This window comes from Phodopus roborovskii, unplaced genomic scaffold (genome assembly GCF_943737965.1).
Source record: "Phodopus roborovskii unplaced genomic scaffold, PHOROB, whole genome shotgun sequence".
NCBI lineage: Eukaryota > Metazoa > Chordata > Mammalia > Rodentia > Cricetidae > Phodopus > Phodopus roborovskii.
Genome location: NW_026126514.1, coordinates 4688106 through 4700225, shown reverse-complemented (window position 1 = coordinate 4700225; position 12120 = coordinate 4688106). Strand labels below are relative to the sequence as shown.

The 12120-nt window shown below is 40.3% G+C and overlaps 1 non-coding gene across 1 annotated transcript; it reads right to left on the bottom strand.

The window, feature by feature from the left end:
* Positions 1-251: 251 nt before the first annotated feature.
* Positions 252-410, bottom strand: LOC127230804 (U1 spliceosomal RNA). Its single transcript, XR_007835206.1, has one exon. It is a non-coding gene; the product is annotated as a U1 spliceosomal RNA (small nuclear RNA).
* Between the last annotated feature and the right edge of the window lie 11710 nt (positions 411-12120).

Below are 12120 nucleotides of genomic sequence, written 5' to 3'. Positions count from 1 at the left end.
CAGTATCCACCAAACTAGATGAGATTTTGGTTCTTTGATACCCCTGTGGTTTCCGTTTCATGATGCTGTGTGTGTGTGTGTGTGTGTGTGTGTGTGTGTGTGTGTGTGTGTGTGTAGCTGAGACAAAAAGGGGCAGAATTCTATTCTGCTCTCAGGTTGGGTAGCACTGTTTTGCAAGAGCAGATTTGTGTATATACAGTATGTATATACAGTATGACACAGTAGTGCTAATTCAGCCATGGTTGAGTATTTACAAACACTACAAATCAGGATTGTTTATTAAATGTATTAGTTGAGTTTCCCATATTTGGGGAAATCACAGGGGTCAGCACATCCTGAGTGCAATGGTTAAGCCTCGCCTTGGGAAAACCACCTTCGTGATCATGGTATCTCCCCTCCCATGTAAGATCAAATTTATCTTTTCTTAGCAACAGATAAGTAGAATACTTTTATTCAAAAGTCAATAGACAATGCTATAGTACTGGATAAAACTGAAGTCCCAGGCCTTGGTCAGATCTAAGAAGTAGAATCACATTTGGGTCATTAATGAGTCAGAGCTTGGTTATTTCACTCCTGTGGAGGTAAATAAGAAGAACGTATTAAACCAAATAATAAAACTATGAAGAGTCTGCTGTTGTCATTGTGATCTTAGTGGCATTGCACATAAGCCATGAGAATTTGATTCAAAACAACTGTGGTGGTTTGAATGAAATTGGCCCCCACAAACTCACAGGGAGTGGCACTATTAGGATGTGTGGCTTTGTTGGAGTAGTTACTGGCCTTGTTGGAAGAGGTGTGTCACTGTGGCAGCCAGCTTTGAGGTCTTATATATGCTCAAGCCACTCTCAGGGCCTTAGACTACTTCCTGTTGCCTGAGGGACAGTTATGTAGGACTTTAAGCTCCTTTTCCAGCACCATGTCTGCCTGCATGCCACCACGGTGCACCCTGATGATAATGGACTAAACTTCTGAAAATGTTAAGCCACCCCAATAAAATGTTTTCCTTTCAAAGAGTTGCAGTAGTCATGATGTCTCTTCACAGCAACAGAAACCCTAAGTAAGACAACACTCCACTTGTACCTTATGATTTTCCCCTAGGTACCTGTCTGCATTTCTTTGGTTAAAGAACCAGGATAAAAGAAAGTTGGAGACACCTATTGAGGTAGCTAGCTACAGAGAAGGCTCTCATATTGAGACCCCCCTCCCAAATTTAGTGACTATCAGGTATGGTGGTACATGCCTGTAATCCCAGCACTTGGGAGGAGAAGGAGGCAGGAGAATAATTTTCAAGGGTAACTTTGGCTGCAAAGAACTCTGTCACAAACAATAACTACAGCAGCAGCAACTATCAACAGTAATGTAAGGAGTTTGGAACCATAGTCCCCCTTGGTCCAGCCTAAAGATGACTGGGGTGCTAGCTGGTATTTTGGTGGCAGCCTTCTGGGAAACTCTGAGCCTTCTTGGAGGCCACCCTGAACCAATTCCTGGCAAAGCTACCCACAGATTTCTGAGCCCCAGACACCATGGAAGAGAGAATAAAAAAGCACTGTTCCAAGTCACTAAATTTTGATATAATTTGGAATCTAGAAATAGATAATGCATTAACGTTAAAGATCAGGTCTCACTGAAGAAGTGGGGAACATGGGGAAAATTACACTAAGAAGTCAAACTGGGAAGGTGAGTACTGGACTGAATTTAGTTTTGAAAACCAAAAGCATATTAAAAGTAAATTTAAAAATTTCCAGGAAGTGTTGGTGCATGCCTTTAATCCTATCACTCAGGAGGCAGAGACATGTGGATCTCTGAGTTTGAGGCCAGCCTGGTTTATAGAGTGAGTTCCACAATAGCCAGAGCTGTTACTAAGAGAAACCCTGTCATGGAAAACAAACAAACAAATAAATAAATAAAAATAAATTAAAATTAAATATATACATCTGGGTCCAAGAACTACTCAACCTTCAATCTGCAGAGGAAAACACTTGATTATCCAGAGAATGGCAGTACTGGCACAATATACAATCCTGGCTCATTAAGAGCTGGGAGGAAGACCATTGATGAAAACATTGATTGTAAACTAAAATAATCAGCTTATTTCCCAGTAATTGTGGTGATGAGAAAAAGGAAAGATTTCATTTCTAGCCATATTGTAGTACATGTGCCTACTTAAACTTCATCTAGAATCAGCTGAAATGAGGCAAAAGTGAAAATTCCGTCCCTCAGTCTTCGTAGGTGTATTTCAGGGGCCCACTCACTGAAGCTCGCAGTACCGGGCAGCACAGACATAGAACATTTCAGGAGGGTAACACGGACCTTCCCACTGGGGAAGCCTTCTCTGCAAGGCTTTTTCATGAGTCCCAACAACGATGTTCCCTCTAGTCAGTTGGCTACTTGTGAGCGTTCCTCCTGATTGCCAATTTGATTGACTGAGATGTGCCCAGGATGTTAATAAAGCACTGAAAATTTCAAGAGAAATCTCCAGCCCTTGTCTCTGTGCCTCCATGTTCCCCGCTGTGATGATAAAGGGCTAAACCTTTGAAACTGTAAGCAAGCACCCATTTACATGCTTTCTTTTATAAGAGTAATAGAAATCCTAACTAAGACAGCAGGTGGTACAAAGGAGTGGGGTATTTCTGTGACCATGCCGGTTTGTTGGAGGAATGTAGAAGACTTTGGGACTTTGTACCAGGACAATAAATAAATAAATAATTAAATAAATTAATAAATAAATGATTGGATGCTTTAACAGGGCTTCATAGGTCATCTTAGTAAGAGCATGGAAGACAAACAGAGGTACTGAGGGTGGTATCAAATGTGGAGTCCCAGCTCAAGAAGTTTCAGAGGGGAAGAATATTAGGAAGTTGCCTAGAGACCATTCTTGTGATATTTTGGCAAAGAACATGGCTGCTTTTTGCCCATGTGTGAAAAAATTTGCCTAAGGCTAAATTTAAGGATTTTTGGGTTAATAAGCACTGGCAGAAGAAATTTCAAGACAGCCAAGTATTGACTGTGCTGTGTGGTTAATAGTGGTCATTCTTTTTTTTTTTTTTTTTTTTAAACTGGAATTCTCCTTCCTTTATTCCTAGTATTCTTCTTCTTTTTTTTTAATAACCAAGTCCATTAAAATGAAAACTAACATTTATAGACAATATTTGGGAATTTGGGCGTTGTTCTTTCCAAACTACTTCCTGCTGGTAAGGGGTGCTGTCATGGGGGATTCTAGTGGTCATTCTTATGCAAATCTATATTAAAAAGGAACAAGTTAAGCAAGTAGATTTTTTTTTTTTAATGTACATTTTGAGGAGAAAAGGAGCACCAGGAAGTGTAAGGAAGCTAAGTCCTGTTCTCAGGAGATAAAAGGTTTCAGAAATGCCTGATGCTAAATGGAATAAATAAGTGGTAACTTCAGGGCAGGATCCCACCCAGCTAGCTAAGCACCAACTTGTGAAAAAGAGTTAATGAAAGGATTAAGCAATAAAGGAAACCATTGAAAAGAGAAAGCTGATAAAAATGTATTTGAATGAAGGGACCAAGTTCCAGTCCTAGAAAGAAGCAGAACCTGGTAACTTCAGCTACATGGTTCTGGCAAGGATACAAGAAAGGGGTTGTGGAATCTCCATCCTCAGCTAAGGAAAACTGCTGAGGCCAAGCATGTGTCATGAGTGTCCCTGAATGGAGGCCCAGAAAGGTCACTGCATGAAGCTGTGAAGGTGATGCTTACATTTCCTTGGAGACCTCAAGATGTTGGATATGTCTGAGCAGTGGAATTCCTGCTGAGGAGAACTAACATGGAGTGGAACCTGCCCAAGAGAGAGAAGTTTGTTGTAGTCAACAATGCTGGAAGGAGTTGGAGATCTGAAGAGCATTTTGGGGATGCAGAATTTGGAATTTGGTGTTTGCCCAACTGGTTTTTGTTGTTGTTTTGGTTCAGTATTTTTTCCTATGTTCCCTTTCCTCATTCTGTGCCATTGTATATTGGGAGTATGTGCTCTGCTTTTAGATTTTGATTTTATAGGGGATTACAGGTAAGAGATTGCCTTTAGTCCCAGAAGAGACTTTGAAGTGTGGACTTTTAAACAGTGTTGAGACTGTTATAGACTATGGAGACTTCTTAAGTTGGACTGAATTCATTTTTGCACTATGATGTTGTTATAAGTGTATGTGGGCCAGGGAGAGGAATGTGGTGGGTTAACAGGAATGGTCCCCTAGGCTCATACATTTGAATGCTTAATAGTCAGGGAATGGAACTACTTGACAGGGATTAGAAGGTATGGCCTTGTTGGAGGAAGTGTGTCACTGAGGATCGACTTTCAAAAGCACAAACCAGGCCCAGTGAATCAGCTAAGGAGTTTAGATTCAAGGATCTCTTTCTGAACTACTAGTCTCAAGTATTTTACATTGTTATGGATTTTTATATATTAACACAAAATTAAGGCTATTTTGTTATACTGTATATATGTTTCTACTCTCGTTTAAGGTATTATACCCATGAAGCTCATTTAAAAATATAAGGTAAAGTTCTAGTCCTTGAAAGCTATTATTACAAAGTGTTTAGGGTAATTATGAAATGCAGGTTAGTAGTTAGTAATCTATAACAATCGAACTTAAAGTTACCTTAGGTATGTTTTCAAGGTCAAAAATATGTTTTATATACATAGGTGGTCTTCAAACACTTCAAAGATCTACAGAATATGGCATTTAAGATGCTTTAGTAACATAAGGCTTTTCCTTACAGTAAGATTAATCTGCTCCTGACAACACCAGTCTTCTTCAGAGGAGATTATGGTCATTGAAGAACTTCCCTTTGCCTCGACTGCTGACAGTATGCTGCCCAAATTGGACAAACAGGACACAAAGGAATCTGACAACCAAGCTTTGTCATGATAGGGTAAGCTAGTCTCTCAAAATTCCTGCTTCACTGAAAAATCTGTCAAATATTCTAGGCATATAGGTCAAAGATGGATGCCCCGATGCTTCAGAATAACCTTGAGTGACTGCCCAGGCCACCAGCTCTCTGTTGTTTCTATAGTTTTGAAAGTTGTTTGTCCTGCACTTTCTGTCTACTCAAGTAATATTTTATGCTTCTGGAGCCTCTGATAGGAGTTGAAGACCATTTCCTTTGTTACCAAATTCAAAAATAAACTTACAAAAGAGATGTAAATTTTGTAAGACTGAGAAACATAAGAGTTAAGTTGTTAATCTAGGAAAATGTTTTAACATCTAAAGAGATATTTTTAGGTTGGTAATACATTATGATAAAAAGCCATTTAGGTATAAAACTTTGGACACACCAAGATAGAATAGATAACTGAGTACTTCCTCTGAATTTGTCAAATGCAAATGGACTGCACTGTGAATGTAATTCCTCCCTAATAATTGTTCTTATTGTATATACTTCTACTGTATTAGAGTCAAAACCTTTCCTTTTTATTCAGACAAAAAGGGGAAAATGTTATGGGATAATCTTTTTGCATACTGTAAAGTTATGTCTCTGCCAAGGTACTTTCTGATTGGCTTAATAAAGAGGTGAACAGCCAATAACTAGGCAGGACTTCTGGGCAGAGGTAGGAACTCTGAGAAGAAGAGAGACAAGATTTGCCAGCCAGACACAGAGCAAGAAGGACAATGCAAGGTACCAAGCAGAGGTACCAGGTCATGTGGCAGGACACAGATTAATACAATGGGTTAATTTAAGTTTTAAGGGCTAGTTGGAAACAAGCCTAAACTAAGGTCAAGCTTTTTTAATTGATAAGACATCTCCGTGTTATTATTTGGGAGCTGGAAGAATTCTGGAAAACTTCCACATCCATCAAATCAACATATATATATATATATATATATATATATATATATATATATATATACACATTTGGTCATAGATTTCGTAGCTGCAAAGGCCTGTAGTATATTTTATACTGTGTATGTGTGCCCTTTTGTTGGAACCCGAGAACATTAGATTTCCTGATTCAATGTTTTTCAATGGGATGTTTTCACATTAAGCCTTACCCACAGAATTGGTTCTCATTGCCCAGCCAGCCAACTAGCTAACCAGCTATGCCTTTGGTTAGAAGAAGCCTTGATTTAATTTTCCAGCTGAAATATTCCTATGTGAGCCTGCATGGCAGCCATGTCACATGTGAATTCCAAAGTATAGAAACCAAGGTAAACAGATGCTGCCCTTACTGTGTTCTGCGAGCCTGCTTGGCACTCCTCCAGGGGCTGTGTAGCTCTTCAAACAGCCAGCCCTTCGGTGCCCTGGAGGCTTTTGTCTCCTGGGGCCATGCACCATAGCAGGAATTCAGATGGTGGGAAGTATGACATTTTTATGTATAAAACCGAAAAAGTGATGGCTGGAAAAGGCAGACTGGGAGGAGGGAGGAAAGGCAGTTAATTACAGTGAATCCTTGAGGCAGCTAATTTTAAGAAAGAATATAAAGTGGACAATTTAAAAACCTTTCTTTTGCGTCATCAAAGAGTACGTAGCCCTCAGAGAGTCAATTCACACAAGTCATTTGAAAACCTTAGCCTTGCAGTAAACTGTGCCCTGAACCCCTGGCACGGCTTCGAAGATGTTGAAAAAGAAAACTTTTTGGATTTAGGCAAAACCCTTCTTCTCTTAACAAAGCCTGGAATTATCTTGCTGTGAACTTAAGAAATTTAGTTTGACACCCTAAGCCGAGTAATGGCTTTGTTCTAGTTATGTATTCAGCCTTCCCTTGGAATGGTAGAGCCCATTGATTCATAGAGAGAGGGGTCATAGGGTACCTCCACTTATGGGGAATGAAAATTACTATGGCTTAATATTTCAAGGGTAGCATGCTGCTTTTATCTTTAATTTGGAACAGGGATTAAGCTAACCCTGGGTTACAGGGCTGGCAGACTGGTGAGACACAGAAACAGATTTTGATATAAGGAAAGGGAACTATGAAACAACGGGGGTCTCCATGAGAGAGATGGCCTCTGCCTGTTCACATCTAAGTAAGACTGACTTCCCCATGTGCTCCTCCCCACTAACTGTCCAGAGCTGTCTCTTTTCTTAGGGGTTAATACTGACTCCAGGTGCCTGGTACATCACATTTACTAGTCACACCTGGCATACAAATTCTTTTTTTAATTTAAAATGTTCTCGTAACGATATATTCTGATCACATCTCTTCCATGATCATCCTCACACCACCACCCACACAACACTATGCCTTCTTTCTCTCTTCCTTTAGAAAACAAACAGGCATGTTAAAACAGAATTACAATGCCTCTCTAGAATTAAAAGAAGACAAAGGAAAAAAAAGAAGCACACACATATGCAAGCATACATACACATATACATACATATACACACATATATACAGACACACATATACATACAAACACACATATATACACACATATACAAGGACACATACACACATATACAAAGACATACACATATATACATAAACACATACAAATTCATACACATACATATACACATATACACACATACACACATACATAGACTCATACACATACACACATACATATGTACATAAAAATACACAGGCACATTTATATGTATACACATGTACATATACACACACACATACACAAACATACACACACATCCCATAAAACCAAAAATATAGGAAACTAAACTGTTGGCTAATGGCTAGGTCTTCTTATTAGCTAGCTCTATCTCAATTATTAACCCATTTCCATAAATCTATGTATTTTCATGTGGCCTTGGCTTATGGGAGAATGCCTGGATCTGTTATTCCTTTGTGGTCTACATGGTGTCATATACTGATTACCTTTCCCAGAATTCTCCTTGTTTCCTAGTCCTACCTATCTTCCTTCCTTATTGGCCAACAGTGTTTTATTCATCAACCAATAAGAGAAACATATATACAGAAGGACATCCCCCATCATATAATATATAAGCAAAGACCAGTAAGTTGAACAAAATGACCAAAGAAAGCAACATGAAACAAAAAGATCTCCATAAATACCCAAGTTCATTTTGTGTTGGCCATCTACTGCTGGGTATGGAGTCTGTCCTTAAATGTGGTTTGTATATCTAGTTAGACTCCATTGGAGAGAAGTGTTTTCTTCCTTTGCAAGCCGTTGCCAATTAGAGATCGCTTCCTGGTTTGGCATGGGGCTTGTACCCACTTCCTCTCTCAACACTGGAACCCTGTCTGTCTTGAACCTGTGCAGACCCTGTGCATTTGATGAAGAAATCTGATTTAGTGCCGAGTGTTCCAAAGTCTCTCATTCTCTGCATATTGTCCAGATGTAAGTCTCTGTATGAGTTCATATCTACTTCAGGAGGGAGTTTCTGGTCTCAGGTTCTTGGCCACCCAAGCAGTGTCAGGCATGGGTTCCATCTCAGGGAGTGAGCCTTAAATTTGATTGAGAGTGGTTGGTGACCCCCACAAAGTTTGTGCTGCTACTGCATCCGTGTGTCATGCACTCAGATCACCATTGTAGTTTGAAGGGTTTATAGCTGGGTTGGTGATTATCTTTCTCCTCTGGATATATGAAAGGTGACTTCCAGTATCATGAACACTAGTCAGCAGGGGGGTGAAGGCTCTAGTTAGGCACAGCTTGATGTTTTTCATGCTCAATGAAACATGTAAGTGTTGTCTTCAGCAACACTTATTATCAGGTTGTGGAGTACAACCAATAGCCTTGTCAACAGCCTGAGTTGTTTGGGGCTTCCCATGTGATCCCTGTGGCCAACAACATAATTAGATATAACCCACTCCTAGCACTGGAAGTTATATTTGGTGTCAAGAGATGTCTAGTTGGTGTGCTGTCACACTCATTTAGTGACTCCATTTAGTGTTCTTTCGTATCTATTTTAAGAAGCGTCTACTGTATTGGTCTCCACGTGGCCCTTCAAATGGCCCTTAGTGTTAGTTGTCCTTCATATATTCCCTTCCTTATCCTCTCTTCCTTACTCTCTCTATTTAACCTCCCCCCCCCACACACATATCTCTCTACAGCTATATAGTCTATTTCCCCTTCCTTGAGGGATACTCCCCTTTCCCATAGTCCTTTACTTTATATCTTACCTCTACACTGGAGGCAGAGGCAGGCAGCTCTCTGTAAGTTCAAGGCCAGCATGGTCTACAGAGTGAGTTCCAAGACAGCCAGGACTACATGGAAAAGCCTTGACTTGGAAAAAAAAATGGTAGCCTATAAAAGACTTAAAAAGTTAACATACACATTTAAGAGGATTAGATACCATATTTATCTTTTGGGGTCTGGGTTACCTCCTGCAGAATGATATTTTTATCCCCACTTACCTGTTAATTACATGATTATTTCTGTTACAAACAGAGCAGCAATGAACATAATTGAGCTAGGGCCTCTGTTGTAAGATGTAGAGCCCTGTGGGTATATGCTTAAGAGTTGTATAGCTGGATATTGGGGTAGATCTGTTACCAGCTTCCCAAGGAGCTACCACACTAATTTCCATAGTGGCTATACAAGTTTGTACTCCCGCCAGCAAGAGATGAGTGTTCCTCTTACCCCTCATCTTTGACAGAATGAACTGCCATTTGTTTCATTGATCTGGGTCATTCTGACTGGTGTAAAATGAAATCGTAAAGAACGTTTAGATTTGTATTTCCTTGATGACTAGGATGTTGACCATTTCTTTAAGTGACTAGTTTGTTTTTGAGTCCCTGAAATAAGGTGGGAAGTGATAGAGAAATTGAGAGTGATAAAGTAATAAAGCAATAGAGCCAGTATTGACCTCTGAACTCCACATTCACTCATACTTAGACTCCCACAAGTGCACATGCACACGTGCACACACACACACACACACATACACAGAGAGAGAGAGAGAGAGAGAGAGAGAGACAGACAGACAGACAGAGCTCATGGAACACTGGGAAAACCTTTAACCAGCCCCACTGAAAGATGAACATGGTCATCTCAGTCTCTCTCCATCACAATAAATGCCCTCTAACTTTGTTTTCCTCTGCAGCTATCCCCCTCATTCCTTTTTATGAAGAACTTGTATTAGTCTCTCCATCTCAGACAGAGCACTTTGCTATAAGCATGTGGCCATACTTCGGGGGTATCATCATGCCTAGAGGGTGCCAAAACATTTAGTAGTTCTCCAAATTTGATTCCCCTTCTCAGTGGAATGTCACTAACACAATTATCCATCCAAATGAAATGCTATCAGAATTACTGTGAACTTGAGAAGTAGTGAGTTCCCTATTAATTACAAGTGGCCATCTGCCAGACATCCAGAAGGGTGGTCCTTGGAGGTGGATGTTGGAAAGGAACAGGGATTGCATAGGGGAATCTTCTAGTACCTTTTCATACCACAACCCTTGAGTTTACCCTTCAGAAACAAAGATATTTTTAAAAAAATAAATAAAAAGCACTACTACTGTTGAGTCTAGATGCAAAATAATATGTATGCATTGTTTTTAAAAATCAGAGTAATGTGGGAATCAAAATAGCTTGTTCTTATTTCCATATTTCTACCCAAAAAAGTCCTATTGTTTACATTTCATACATATCATGTGAGATTTCAGATTTATCCAGTATTCATTTTACTTATTGTACTCAGCTTTATGATTCTCTTCTCCTATGGGATATATTTCTACATGGACAATTGCAAACATACACCAACACTTTGAATAGTTACACGGATCTCTATAGTTCACTTAACCAACATCCTATTAGTTGGGTGTATGGAGTGTTTTCAATTGTTAGACAGTGCTACCATGGATACACTATGATGTGTGTCTTATAAAAAAGAGCTTTGAAAGTTTCTCTTTCACAAAAACTTTTGAAATTACCCATCCTTCTATACATTATTACACTTCAGAGGACTATCTTTCACACTCTTAAAAAATTGTATGCACGTACACGTTTGTCTGTGTATGTGTGTGTGGTGGTGCCGAAGGAAGCCAGAAGGGAGTGTCCAGTCCCTTGGAACTGGAGTCACAGGTGACTGTGAGCTACCTTGTGGGCGCTGGCAACTGAACTGGCCCTCTGTAAGAGCAGCAAGTCCTAACTGCTGAGCCACCTCTCCAGCACTCCCTTCACACCCTTAAATTCCTTACCATGAAGGTGAAGGCTTCTTTTGGAAATGATGATGAAGACAATAGCACATTGTGCTGTTAGACAGGGTCAGTTCCTAAAATTTTAAACAAAGGCTTTATTTGCCTATAGTCGATGAAATGTACCTGTTAGAAAAAAAAATATTCCTCATAATTATTATTAGTAGACCCCCATAAGGATAATTTTTATCAATTTGCAGCTCATTCTAGCACACCAGGAAAAACAGCACACTCTAAATCTCCTATGGAGAAATCCAATTTGCATCAAGTTATATCTCCATAAAAAAACAGCTGGACTGAGATCTGGATGACCATAGTGAAGCCCACGTGATGCTTCGCTATGTCGTTTTCTATAATCAAGTTGAAGTGAGTGCCAAGAATCCTCCCTTGGGAAAACCCTGCGATTCTAATTGCTGCAGCCCTTGTTTGGGAAAGGGAAGTCTCTTCATCAAATGTTCCATTTACAACGGCCTAGTAACCGTCCGCAACAGCTAGGCCTATTTTTCTGGGTAACAGTGCCATGAATTAGCTCTGGCCTGCATTAAGGTCCAAGGGGAAATTTCTCCCCCTTGGTGTTGGGGTCCTGTGAGGGTAGGGGTGTTTTTCTGACCCCAAAACCTATAAAGCTAGGTAGGCCCTTTACACAGCCCATTGTTGACTTCCTTGCGCACCAGTCAGGGTCTGGGGAAGGCTCGCCCGGTCAGGGTCTGGGGAAGGCTCGCCCTGTAGCTCAAACTCAACACTCAACCAGCTCTCAGAAGAAGGTACGTGATTGGGGTCTTTGCCCTTCTCTCTCACTTGTGCATTCATTGAGAAAGAACCAGCAGGCTGCTTCTTTAATCCAACTGGGGCTTCGAGGTAAGATCACCAAGGGACCACAAGGCTTTCCTGCCTTGACTGCAGGTTGGGGGTTAGAAGTCAGGGCGTGCTCTATGCTTCAGAAAGTCACTAGCTAGCAAGAAGCTTGGCAGAAGTGGGTCCTACTAATAGTGTGAACATTCATTAGACTGTAGGTGCTGATGGGAAATGGGAGGACACTGGGAGCAGGAGAGAC